The 14117-nt window shown below is 40.6% G+C and overlaps 1 protein-coding gene across 1 annotated transcript in view; it reads left to right on the top strand.

Annotated features, from left to right (window-relative positions):
- The window catches only part of aldh3a2b (aldehyde dehydrogenase 3 family, member A2b), a 96283-nt gene extending 84467 nt beyond the window's left edge, over window positions 1-11816 (top strand). The window contains exon 12 of the mRNA XM_056262202.1: window positions 11807-11816. The gene's annotated coding sequence lies outside the window, so the exon portion shown is untranslated. The remainder of the gene's footprint in view (window positions 1-11806) is intronic.
- The last annotated feature ends 2301 nt before the right edge of the window (window positions 11817-14117 follow it).

Raw genomic sequence — 14117 nt, 5'->3', positions numbered from 1 at the left:
ATTGTGTAGATTTTGCAGTCCCAATTCAAATTAACAGTGTTTTGTACTGTACCAAATTTAACTAGCTTTCCTCAAAGCGCTGACACAACATACTCACGGAAAGTAGATTGTTATCTGTTAATTTTACTATTAATTTAAAGATTCATCTCACAGAAAATAATAATTTCACATTTTCACATAATCTCTACCTGAACATTAAGGCTGTGAAAAGACTTTCTATTAACATAATCTGCCTCATGTTCTCCTAGAGAAGTGGAGATTGCAACATGTGTGCAGGCTATTGCTCCAATGACTCTATAGGGAATCCTATCATAAGATTAAAATAATGCTTAACATGTACTGTATTATATAGTACATTTGTGAAATTTGCTTTTTGAAAAAAAAAAAAAAACGTTTTGTCACCCTATCAATATATTTTACCGGCAATTTTATAAAAACCCTCTCTTATGGACATGGTCAATAAATGTCTGGGGAACACTATTAAACTATTAATGTACTCCTGCAGAGCGAGGACCACCTTGCGAACAAACCGTGTTTTCCCCTAGATTCTGTGCATCACCGATCGTGCAAGTATGTAGGCTACCACTTGCAAAAAAACGCAACGCAATAGGCTTTATGCCGAGCGTCACGTGACCAAGCCGGAAAACAGGTCACATCGCTTCCGATTCAGGTCTTTTGTATGTGCTTCATGAAATTTTTTGCGGTTTTACTCAAGATAACTTAATAGGAGCACGCAAAAATGAGCACAACCAATGTCCCTCGCATGTGCAGATTGATATTTAAAAGTTTTTACATTTTTCTTCTTCACACTAACGTTTAGATATTTAAACAGCATAAAACACCAATAACAAAGTGAACTTAGTAGGTTAGCTGATTACCTTAAAAATCCATAGATATCGTAGTTAGTTCTTACGGCCGTTAACACTTTCTCTGACAGAGCGGATGCAATGAGACCTGTTTTCCGGTTTGGTCACGTGACAGTCGGCATAAAGCCTATACCATTTATGGTACAGTAAGTGCATTAATTCGATGTGTTAAATTATTTATGTGCGGCTCAAGAAGTTCGCAAAGATAAGATATTCCTTCCGCAGAAAATCTGTATCTTTCATAGCCCACTATCAGAAAAGGCAAGGGGATTTTGTCAGGCTAAAAGCTCATTCTCTACGATGTGCTCGTCTAACAATTTGCGCTGAGATGTCCACAGGATTTGAAAGAAAATGTAAAGCCATTGCAACAAACACTGGGAATTAGTTACGTCACCTATATGTTTCTTTGCTCACAGCTGATTGGTCAAACTTCAGTCTGAGATCTCGAATCCAGAACTTAACCTGCCCCGGAGCAGGTTAGCCGTGCAGCGTAAGGTACCATGGCAACGAACACCGATTAAAGCCGAGCTACTTTCATAGTACCTAAAACCCAGGGTTGGCGGAAACTAAGCTGAAACATAGCTGGCTAGCCACCTAAACCGGCTTCATGGTACAGGCCCCTGGGAAAGATACTAATAATGTTGGTAAATAGACCTATCGCCCTAACATCACATCTATGCAAGTGGATGGAGAAGATACTAGTCCGAAGACTTAATTATACCCTTGAACACAGAGGATTACTAGCACCATATCAAAGTGGGTTCAGAAAAGGGCGTTCCAAATGGATGCTGTTGTGAAAGTATAAGCAACGAGATAGAGAAAACGTTTAAAATGAAAGAAATAATGAGTATTGTGTTTTTTGATATTGAAAAAGCTTATGATTCCATGTGGAGAGAAGGGCTGCTAATTAAATTAAATAAAATGGGAATTAGAGGTAGGTTTTATAATTGGGTCTACGATTTTCTGTCAGAAAGATGATTTAAGGTGATGATACACAGGGCAACTTTTTGAGCAATGTTGCTGGGCAATGTTGCCGTCAACAGGCAACCAGATGAGACACAGGGCCCACAACTGATCTAAATTATCCAGATAGAAATGTATTGCCCATTTTTAATGGGAAAGTGCCCAAGCAACAATCGGTCGGCAAGATTGCCCTGCAACATTGCTCAAAAAGTTGCCCTGTGTATCATCACCTTTAGAGTTAAAGTGGGATCAGAAGTATAGACCAACGCTACTTTTGCGTCATCGAAGGGTAACGCCCCTTTTTGGGGGAAAACAAACGGATTCCCCTGAGAACAGAACTCGCTCTAGATCAGAAAAGTTTCTTGATAGCAAAAATGGCACAAACATACACACTCTTTTTGCCGGCCGAGGACCGTGAGGGGTATTTAAAGAAGCTACTGGATACAGGGTTACAGAGGTGTCCCTTTGAAATGGTCGAAAACTGGATTAATGACCCCACGCAGTGGCCAAATATGTACAGACATCTAACGTTACCACTACCTCGTGGAATCACCAAGTAAAGTAGCCTATTTTTTTTTTTGTCATAAACACTCACAGTATGACAAACTAGACGATGAGGCCATGTCACTTGGATCATATTTAACTTGATTTAAGCTATTGACATAGTTTTGTTGTCAACTAGCTAGGCTACTATACTGTTGAAATAGTGTCAGTCTAGGACTAAAGTGGACTTGGCTGGTTTCTGCTTGTGTGTTGTGTCTAGAAAGTGCTAGGACTTTGAAAGTTGTAAAAAGGTTTACAGTGTACGGCAAAATATGTATAGGACCAAATGTATGTATGTATGGGGCTATCAAATTGGATGTTGTGACATTATGCTATCCTATCTAGCCTAGAAGGCTTGATCTACTGCCGTTCGTGTTGTTACATGTAACAACTAGCGATTTCTTTTTACTTATTATATGCCCCCATTATTAGCGTTATACGCTAAACAGTTTTTAGAGATAAAACTCTTTACATTCAATTATCATGAAAACAAATCTCAGAGAACGGTTGACTAGGTACCAATGTTTTATTAGACCAAAGGTTCATTTTGCGCTGGAGTTCTCCTTTAAGATTATTCCATCTTTGAGTATCACTCTTGATCTTGCCTAAAACGTTATTAAAGTTGTCCCTGGCAATCTTATGGATGTTTTTATATATGGTAATACCCAAATAGATGAAAGAATCTTTAATAGGAATGAATGAGGGGATAGGACAATTAACCTTAACATTGTTAATTGGCATTAAAGCAGATTTTGTCCAGTTTATCTTGTATCCCGATAAACTACTAAAGCGGTAGAATTCCTTAATTACATTGATTAATGACATATCAAAGTGATCTAAATATAAAATTATGTCATCCGCATACAACGAAATAATATGATTATGGTCGTGAATCTTAATCGGTGTTACTTCAGATTTCCTAATGGCTTGTTCTAGTGGTTCAAGGGATAAACAAAACAATAAGGGGGAAAGTGGACATCCCTGCCTCATTCCTCGCTGTAGAGGGAACGGGGGGGAAATAATATTACCAGTTAAGACTGATGCCTCAGGTGAGTGGTAAAGTGTCTTAATCATAGAGATGTAATGCTCACCAAAACCAAAACATTCCAGAACTACCCACATATAGTTCCACTCTATAGCCTGTCAAAGGCTTTTTCAGCGTCGAGTGAAAAAACCGCACAAGGGCTCGGATGGGCGTCTGCAAAATCTAGAACATGAAAAAGTCGACGCATATTATCGGATGCGTGACGTCCCTTAATAAATCCGGTTTGGTCCTCCTTAATTAAGCTATGGATTACTTTCTCCATGCGAGAGGCAATAAATTGAGCGTCAGCGTCAGTTCTGGCAGGCCAGGTAGTCAAGCCGCTGCTTATGCTATTTGCTATCAACACTGTCCCGTCAGCTGATCTGCTCCAGCTGAGCCGCATTAGCTGGTTAACTCCCCTCGCTGTTCAATGGCCAAAGCTCAAACAAGGCGCCCTATTTAAAGCTCATTCACCTTGCTCATACATGCTTGCTGCTCGCTCTGCTGGCTCGCTGCTCGCTTCTGCTGGCTCGCTGCTCGCTTCTGCTGCAAATATTGACACAGGACTCGACGTGATTCATTCTCCATTCATCTCTGAAAATCTTCACGAAGCTAAGTTCCCTTTTTCATTGCTAAAAGCTATCAGTGTGTTGGCAACATGCTTCTTGTTTATGCTATCAGTGTGTTGGCAACATGCTTCTTGTTAATGCTATCCGTGTGGCATTTGGGCTATCTAACTAGTCGTTTTCATAAAAATGCTTATGCGATCATATTGGCTACGTGCGTTATCTGTTGTCATTGGCAACTGATCGCGTTGCTCACGCTGGCTTTTACCACTATGCAGCGCAGATTCAAACAGCTTGCTGTGATAGGAATTAACTTCTGCGGACTGCCTCCGGACCGTATACAGCTCATTCTTACGCATTGTGCAACAACTACGGCGGCGACACTCGCTCCGGTTTAACCCTTTAAGCTATGGGGCGGTGGTTTCTGCTGCTTACGAACGATACCTCCGTCCCGATGTTCGGGAGATTCTTGACGACCAGAAGCCATGAGCTCAAGTCTCTGATTTGTTTCGTTAATAAAACACATTTGATCATTATTTTGCTCGCGCTCTGCTCAGTTAACGCCGCTGAATGCGCTATCAGCTGTTAATTTATTCATCTAGCTCGTTCTCAGAGGTGGATTAGTCATCTATCCATAGAGCTTACACTGTAGACTGTCAAACAGTTTAAATACAGATAATCTAGGTAACAGCATGTTTTAGCTATTGCGCTCTTGATTAGTCATTTCAGTAATTAATTAATTTTTTACTATTATAAATCGCTAAATTAGGGCGGCTCAGTCGACACCGTTCGAGATACTCAATTTTGTTTGGGGGGTATAGCTCATGTGGTTAAATAAATCATCCTCTGTATCACAGAGGATTGCCAGGTGTGGTTTTGTTTGGGGGGATATTCTAGCTCTCACAGTCTAAAACTGTGTGAGCGTTCCCTAATGCTGCTGCTGCTGTCCTCTGACTCTCTGCTATTTCATGGTGCTCATGAAAGGTCAGAGGACTCCCTGAACAGAGCCATACCGCCACATTTCAATTCAGGAACATCAACCTGTTTGCAATCTATTCAAATAATTCTTAATTATTTTGTCTGTGTGTTCTTGACTTTATGGACCTGACAGAAATTGAGCGTCAGCGTCAGTTCTGGCAGGCCAGGTAGTCAAGCCGCTGCTTATGCTATTTGCTATCAACACTGTCCCGTCAGCTGATCTGCTCCAGCTGAGCCGCATTAGCTGGTTAACTCCCCTCGCTGTTCAATGGCCAAAGCTCAAACAAGGCGCCCTATTTAAAGCTCATTCACCTTGCTCATACATGCTTGCTGCTCGCTCTGCTGGCTCGCTGCTCGCTTCTGCTGGCTCGCTGCTCGCTTCTGCTGCCCGCCACCTCCCCAGCTCCTCCTTATGCATAACGTGGCATTTGCTATGTCATGTTGCCTGCTCTGTTCACAGGGGGATATTCTAGCTCTCACAGTCTAAAACTGTGTGAGCGTTCCCTAATGCTGCTGCTGCTGTCCTCTGACTCTCTGCTATTTCATGGTGCTCATGAAAGGTCAGAGGACTCCCTGAACAGAGCCATACCGCCACATTTCAATTCAGGAACATCAACCTGTTTGCAATCTATTCAAATAATTCTTAATTATTTTGTCTGTGTGTTCTTGACTTTATGGACCTGACAGAACTTTAGCATAAACTTTTAAATCGCATGAGATGAGTGATATTGGTCTATAGTTAGAGCAATCTAGTGGATCTTTCCCCTTTTTAAGAAGCAATGATATCAAAGATGTTTTTTGATCTCTATGAAATGCCCCGTGCTCAATTGCAAGATTAAATGAATCAAGCATGAGAGTCCCTACCAAATCCCATATCTCTAAATACAATTCAGGAGGGATGCCATTAAGGCCTGGCGACTTGCCCTTTTGAAGATTTTTTAGTGATTCGTGGAGCTCCTCCAAATTTAACGGGGCCTCCAAAGAGTCTTTATCCATCTGTGAAATCCGAGGCAGTTTTAATTTACCTAGATACTCTTTGCAGATTGACTCATCCAAATCGGTTTCAGCTTTGTATAAATTTGTGTAAAAATCCTGAAATATGTTATTAATTTTCACAGGATTCATGGTGACCTGATCGTCTGAAGATTTTATTGCACTGATAAATGCCTTAGACTCGCATTCCCTCAACCTGATGGCCAGTAAGTGGCCAGGTCTCTCCGATTCAAAATAATATTTTTGTCTAGTTCTATGTAATATAAACTCTGCCTTTGATTGTGAAAGTAAATCATATTCTTCTTTTAAGGAGGACAATTGTGTAGCTTGTTGATCAGAAAAACTTTGTTTTTGCAAGTTTTGTAATAATTGGATCTTACTTTCTAGTTGTGTAATCTGGCGGGTTTTCGCTTTGGCAAGAGTAGAAGAAAAAGATATACAGAATCCTCGTATAATACATTTAGTTGTTTCCCATAATATTTGAGGGTCTACATCGCGAGATGTATTAATTTCAAGAAATTCCTTTATATGATCTTTTAGCGAATTAATGAACATCTGATTACTTAGTATTGATGTGTTAAAACGCCATCTAGGGGCCTTGGTCTTAATGTTGGAAAGGTGAACATTACACAACACTGCAGAGTGATCAGACAATAAAATTGGTAATATAGAGATAGAGGAGTTAGATGAAATTAGAGATGGGCTGAGAAATATGTAATCTATCCTAGAGAAAGTCTTATGTCTGTTAGAAAAAAAAAGTAAAGTCCTTAGACGTAGTGTTTTGAATTCTCCAAAGATTGATTATATTAAGTTCAGTGATACATTTATTCAATAACTTAGAAGATGGGTTAGCTGTTGTATCCGGGTGAGATTTATCCAATGCAGGATTTAAGACGGCATTAAAATCACCACCCACCACTAAATGACAATCAGTCTGCTCAAGCAATGCATTGGAAATATTAATGAAAAATGCACTGTCTGCCTCATTCGGGCAGTAAATGGAAGCCAGTGTTAACCTGTCATTATGTACTTTGCAACGTATAAAAACAAATCTACCTTCATCATCATTCCCGGTATGTTCAATAGTTATATGTAACTTCCTAACGACTAAGATAAGCACCCCCTTAGTTTTATTAAGAGCACAAGAGAAGGCTGCCAATTTATTATACTTGTTTTGAAACTGTGCACATCACATTGTTTTAAATGGGTCTCCTGTATCAGGGCACAGGAAATCGATTTACGGTGCAAATATTCAAATATACGGGTACGTTTTATAGGAGAATTTAGGCCATTCACATTCAATGATAAGATATTCAGAACCTGCATTGTATATTTCCAATGTCAAGTAGATTATGTCTAAGTGAAGAGAAACAAAAGCAATACCATACAGTAAGTGACATGCAAACGTTAGTACATATCCTAGATTCCAATCCATCTAGATGCATGATTATTTTTACAGAAAAGCAAAATAAATAAAAGTAAACGTATTGGTGTCTGTTGAATGGAATAGAAAACAACAAAAGGAAAGAACGACAAACAACTATGTACAAAAACCAAAACAGACCGCACATAACCGAGAATGTAGGCCTGCATGAACAACAGAAACAAATTCGGATACGTGACCAACCCACTTCAACGCAAGACATGTCCTCAAAAGGCCCACAAAGCCAAAACGTACTGATCGGACCTGCTCTCTATTAGCCTGAAGGAGAGAGAGAAGAGAAAAGGAAACCAATACTCAAAATAAATAAAAGTGTTGCATTGTTGTTTACCAGTCATCGGACAAGCGTACAGGACAAGACTTCAAAAAACAAATTCCAACAAGTGTCCATGTCCACCTTGCTGTTGTCCTCAGGGCATTTAAGATCACCACAAACCTCATCATTAGGTTCTCCTAGTTGAGTTGAAGGGATGGAGATGATAGCCGTTGTATTCCCGTTGCTTTTTAGAGCTGCAGAATACGTCTTCTTCTGTGACAATGAGCTGACAAAGTCCTCCGCTTTTTCAGGAGAGTCGAACATCATCTGCTCACCCTTGTGCCGTATTTTAATTGCCGCCGGGTAGATGAGGAAGGACTGGAGACCGAGTGCAGTCATCTTCTTCAAGACTGGATTAAAGCTCTTTCTCTTGGTAGTTGTGGCAGGGCTAAAGTCTGGAAAAAATAATAGCGTGACATTGTCCTGCCGCGTATATTTCACCGGATATGCCTGCCGAGCACCCTTCAGGATCGCCGATCTGTCATGCCATCTTAGTACACGGAAGATGAGAGTACGTGCCCGATCGGAGTTTTTTCTTCCGTCATAAACGCGATGGGCACGGTCAATCTCGATGTCGCAGCCTTTCAGTAAAAGGATCCACTTAGAAAGATTAGCTCTAAGGAAGCCAGCTGCATCTGGGCCTTCCGCCCCCTCAGGCAAACCCACCAGTCGTACGTTATTTCTCCTGCTCCTGTCTTCAATGTCTGTAATAATTTCGGTAAGTTGTTCCAACTGATTTCTTAAGGTTGTGACTGTCCTCCTATCCTCACGTGCAGCTACCTGAACGGAATCGACCCGGTCACGCGTCTGTTTTGCCGTGCTGGCTAACTTTCCAACCTCTGCTTTTAGCTCTTTAACAGAATCATTGGTTGTTTGTGTATCCAAATGTAGATCATGCAGTGCTGGGGTCAATACCGAGTCTATCGCTTCTCTTACTGCCGAAGCCACAACCGAATTCAGAGTGCTTTGTTGCTCTTTGAGCGCTAGCTTGATACCGTTAGCTATTGCAGCGTCGATCTCCTCTCTGGAGATGGCGGAATCTTTAAATTTCTTCTTTATTGGTGATTGCTCAACCTCTCTTTTACGACTGTCTTTGACTGCTGTAGTACTCATAATGGGCTAGATAAAGAGCGATTCAAAGTGTATTGACAGGATTATAGAATATTTGACCAAGTGAACAGAGCGAAGAACTATACGTGCATCGCTGTCAAAGGGTCACGTGATCTCCAAACATTGGATTTCTGAATTAAATATTGTCCTCTAAACATTCCCAGAGCATCCTGAATGTTCCCTGAAGGTCCTCCAAATAACATCCCCAAACCCTTTAAAGGACTCCGCATTGTGACTGTCTGGGAACGTTGTGGGAACATTACCAGGCAACGTCCTTGACACCAGTGGGGACATTCTCAGAACGTTCTGGGAACGTAAAATTTCTAGCTGGGCAGAGACTACGGATAGACGTGAGATTCTGCTGGTTACCTGCCCACGTAGGTATAAAAGGGAATGAGGGAGCAGATAAAATATTTAAAAAATCAACCACGACAAACGATGTCATAAACGATGAAGCTAAGGCGATAATCACCTTAATGCACCTTAAAAAGTCATGGTTGCAATCTGCCATAAAACGGAAAAGAAGAAGAAGCACAGGCAGGTGAAAAGTTTAGAGAAGATCTCTTGCTTGACTTGCAAAGACTTTCACACACATTCAGTTAAAAAAAATTCAAACTTGAAGACGCAACTGGTATGAACATGAATTTTATTTATTTATTTATTTTTTGATGTAAACTATAAGTTGTAAGAGATCAGTATTGTGTTTCAGCATATTTGATGCATTTTGCTAGTGTGCTTGCTACAGTACTGATTGATGCTAAGATTTGTATGATTTGGTGTGATTTGAGTGAAAGGTGTTCAAGTTTGTTAAAATGTATTATTTCTTGTTAAAGCATTTTGATTTAGTTGATTTATACTGTTGGTAATATGGTGATGGTGAATGAGACGTTAAATGTTAGTTTAAATAACATCTTTATTATATTAATGTGTGTTTCTTTTGTCCAATTTTATCTTTAAAGATCATCAACCTATTGCTGACTATTGCTTCTGCAAATACCTCTGCAAACAGAAGAAAATAAATAGTCAAGTCAATGAGTTGTCTTCTTGCGTCCTTCATTGTTTGAACGCCATCTCAAGTTTGGGCAGAGCTGAATAAAAAAGCCAGAAAACTTGACAGATACATTGTGAGAAAAATGTCCAAACATTTTAACTTAAACTAGCAACTAATGCACAAATGTAAGTGTTATGATTTTAGCACAATTTTGCGATTTGTGCGATTTTTTTCTTTTTTTTTTCTAACCGTGTATGTCATCACAGATTGATGAAGCGCATCTTTGTGTTGATAACAGTTTTTGATAGTTTTGTTTTGCTGGTAATTTGTCAATGGGTGATTGGAAGTAAGCTAATTTATTTAACCTAAAATAATTCACTGTAACGTTACTGTTAATCAGTGACGTCACTTACAAATATTGATAAAAAAAAATGATTTCAGGAGAGACAGAAAAAAACCCTCCACAACAAAGGGGGAATTATTGTTTAATCATTATAATAATTTCATATGCATTTTTTTCACAATATACATTACCTTAAGATTTATGTATGTATATATATATATTTTTTTTTTCTTTATCTTTTCTGCATTTCATCTCTGCTCTAGCTTGCTTCCTTGTAATAAACCCTATGTTCTATTGTAAATCCTATGCAACATTGTTGGCTCTGTGACACATTGCATGTTATGTTCTAGAAGATCATCATGCTGATGGCCTTCTGCACCCCCTGTCCAAGAAAATCTCCACGGCTATCGGCTATGAACTCGACTAGTAAGCAAAACCTCAAACATACAGTGCACTACTGTTCAAAGTTGGGGGTCTGTAGGATTTATGCTTTTGAATGAAGTCTCACACTTTAAAATCATTAACCCCAGTTTTTTTCAGTGAGATTGTCATGGTTTTATGCGCACTTTGCGAAACAAATAAGCCTGAAGTGGGCACAAAAGCGTTAGTACATCTGGCCCTCTGTGTCAATGCCTAGGCGAGAGCACACACTCACTTCAGAGGAGCTCACCACCTAAGTGGACACGTGCATCTCGGGATTTTCACCAAGAGGAAGGCAGCCACCATTCAGTGGGCCAACCTTGCTTGGAAACAGCCTTCCCTTTCTGCTGATTTCCTTAGCAGACAAGAGCTGGTCTGAGGTCCTAAAGCAGGGGTGTCCAAACTACGGCCCAGTTTTTATTGGCCCGCAGCAAATTCTGAAAATATAATTGAATATGACCCACACAAGAAACTTGAGCTCAACTCTGTTGCACTTCTCAGTTTCAACACTAGATGGAGCCAGGCAGCCAGCCACAGAAACGGTGCTTCTCGTTACCGCTAGAAAAACTTTTACCGCGAGTCACCAGAAATGGCAGCACCCAAGAAACGAAAAATAGCAAGTGAGCGTAGAAGATTTCAAACACGGTGGGAAAATGAATATTTTTTCAAAGAAATCAACGGAAAGTGTGTCTGTTTGATTTGCAATGAAGATGTTGCTGTGATGAAAGACTATAATGTCCGTCGGCACTATGAAACCAAACATCAGAGCTACACATCGTACACCGGTGCCGAACAAACACAGAAAGTCAAGCAAATGGCAGCTAGCCTGTAAGCTCAACAACATTTTTTTTTTTCGTGCTAACAAAATACAAGAAAAGGCCACAACAGGAAGCTATGAAGTCGCTAAACTTATTGCCCAGCAAGGCAAACCGTTCTCAGACGGTGGTTTCATAAAGCAGTGCCTCATCAAAGTCACAGAAATAATGTGCCTGAAAAAAGTGCAGGATTTCAACAACATGAGCTTATCCAGAAATACAGTGGTGCGGAGAATCGAGGACTTGTCTCTCAGCTGAAGTTTCACGTTAGCTGACAAAGCTGGTGCTTTTGATTTTTACTCGATAGCATGCGATGAGAGTACAGATGCTACAGACACTGCGCAGCTGTTAATTTTTTTGCGGGGAGTAGATGATCATTTTTGCTGTATGGAGGAGCTGCTTGATATGATGAGCCTAAAAGGCACAACGATGGGTAGAGATATTTTTAAAGCTGTGTCAGAGGCAGTTGGAAAGATGGGGCTTAAATGGGACAAGCTCTGTGGAGTAACAACGGATGGAGCTCCGGCCATGAAGGGCGATCGCAAAGAAATGGCAAGTGTGCGCCAAGGTAAAAGAGAGCGGATGTGAGGCTTTTAGGATGCACTGTATAATCCACCAAGAAGCACTGTGTGCCAAGACTGTCCAGCTGGGCGATGTGATGAACACTGTTGTAAAAACTGTCAACATAATTCGAGCTAGAGGACTGTACCACAGAGAATTTCAAGCTTTCCTTTCTGATGTGGATGCTGAATATGGGGATGTACTCTACCACTATGAGGGGCGCTGGCTGAGCCGCGGCTATGTGCTGCAGCGGTTTTATTTGCTGAGATCAGAAATCGATCGGTTTATGAAAGAGAAGGGCCGACCTCTTCATGAACTGAGTGACCCTCTGTGGCTGGCCGACCTGGAATTTTTAGTTGATCTTACTCATCATCTGAATACACTGAACAAGAACCTACAAGGCAAAGAACAGCTGGTGCCACACCTGTATGCGCACATGAAAGCCTTCCGTGTAAAGCTCCGCCTCTTTGAGACACAACTACGAAGCTTTAATACTGCACACTTCCCTGCACTGTCTGAAATCAAGTCTGCTTTTCCAAAGGCCAACCTTTCTGCTAAAAAGGAGAAATATGTGTCTGTGATTGCATCTCTCGTGACAGAATTCAACCAGCATTTGAAGATTTTTCTGTCATTGAAAAACAAATCAAGCTGTTCTCGACCCCCTTCCTGGTGGATGCAGAAGAAGTGGAAAAGAGTCTGCAGTTAGAACTGATTGAAATGCAATGCGATGATTCTCTGAAGAGTCAACATCAGCTTCTCTCCCTCCCTGACTTCTAACAGAGTTTGGATAGTGCCAAGTTTCCTCTGATGAGACGCCAGGCAAAAAGAATGATGAGCCGAACATATGTGAACAAACATTTTCTCTGTTAAATCAGAACAAAAGCAGATTGAGAACCAGAATGGCTGATAGCCATCTCTGTGAAGTCCACCAAAACTTTCTCCTGACATGTCAGCCATCCTTCAATCCAAAGGACAGCATCACTGCTCCCACTGAGTGCAATGTTCTTCACATTATAGATTTATCGGTTCAAATTAAACAGCAATAAAGCTAAAAGCAGCGCACATGTGACCTAGTACCATGGACAGCGGCGCCGCTCAGAGATCTTCCACGTGAACGCGTTTCCCCCCGGGGGCGAGCGCTGTGAGTGGGTTGTTGCTGTGAGTTGGTTGTTGCTGTGAGTGAGTGTCTTGCTGCACCTTCTTCCTCTTTGTCACTTTTGAATTGTGTGTGTTAGTTTTGAAGTATTTTTTATTTGTGAGAATTGTTCTTTAGGCGTATTAGCAGTCTCTTGAAATTGCCTCAGATTAGTCTGACAAGTCCTGCTAAATATGGTAAACCTTAATTACAGACAGTTTACACATGTTCATGTTTTTAATGAATATAATTGAAAGTAGAACAGGGCTAGTTGTCACAACGGCTGTATCCGAGTAAATAGGAGGTTTTGAGTCAAAAGTCCTATCAACATCTGTATTTTCTCCAGCAAGGTTTTGTTTCAACAAAGTATGTTGGTTTTCACTTAACCTTAAAATAAAATATTTTTTTGTGAAACTAAAAGTTCAATATACATTTTTTGAAGGTAGTTTTTAAACTGAAAGGTTTTCAGGGCAAGAGTATTTTTTCTTTATAAATGTCAACCTGGGGCAAATTGTCACATGTTTTTTACTATACATTGATATGTACACTGAGTGCAATGTTCTTCACATTATAGGTGAGTTACAATGTTACGACCACCTGTGCCACCTGCAGGCATGTCGTACTAGTGCACGGGCAGTGCAGTTCCAGTTATTAACCTGACTCTTTGCAAACACACACAACTGACATTTTGTATTTAATTCATACCACACTTTTTACTTTAATAATAAACAGTTCTTTATTCATTTTAAATTTTAAAACCTGAACTGTTTGTTCGTGTTCCTTTTTATGTTGAGACCTTGAGTAACAAGCCAGGTCGTAAAAACGCAGTATTCATGTGTCAATATAGTGTGTGGCCGGCCCTTTGTTTATTTTTCTGTATTTGGCCCTCACTAAAAAAAGCTTGGACACCCCTATTCTAAAGCTTGCGTTCTATGCACGTATAACCGCAATGAAGCGGACAGACAGAGAAAGCCAGGGCTGGGTCTGCCTCCTCCAGGGCAGCGCTTGCAGGCTCACCACCTGGTCCCACCTTTAGGTAGAGGTAGGAACCT

The sequence above is a fragment of the Rhinichthys klamathensis genome, unplaced genomic scaffold (assembly GCF_029890125.1).
Source record: "Rhinichthys klamathensis goyatoka isolate OS25496 unplaced genomic scaffold, OSU_Roscu_1.1 h1tg000191l_1, whole genome shotgun sequence".
In the NCBI taxonomy this organism is placed as follows: domain Eukaryota; kingdom Metazoa; phylum Chordata; class Actinopteri; order Cypriniformes; family Leuciscidae; genus Rhinichthys; species Rhinichthys klamathensis.
This window is presented reverse-complemented; position numbering and strand designations above follow the sequence as displayed.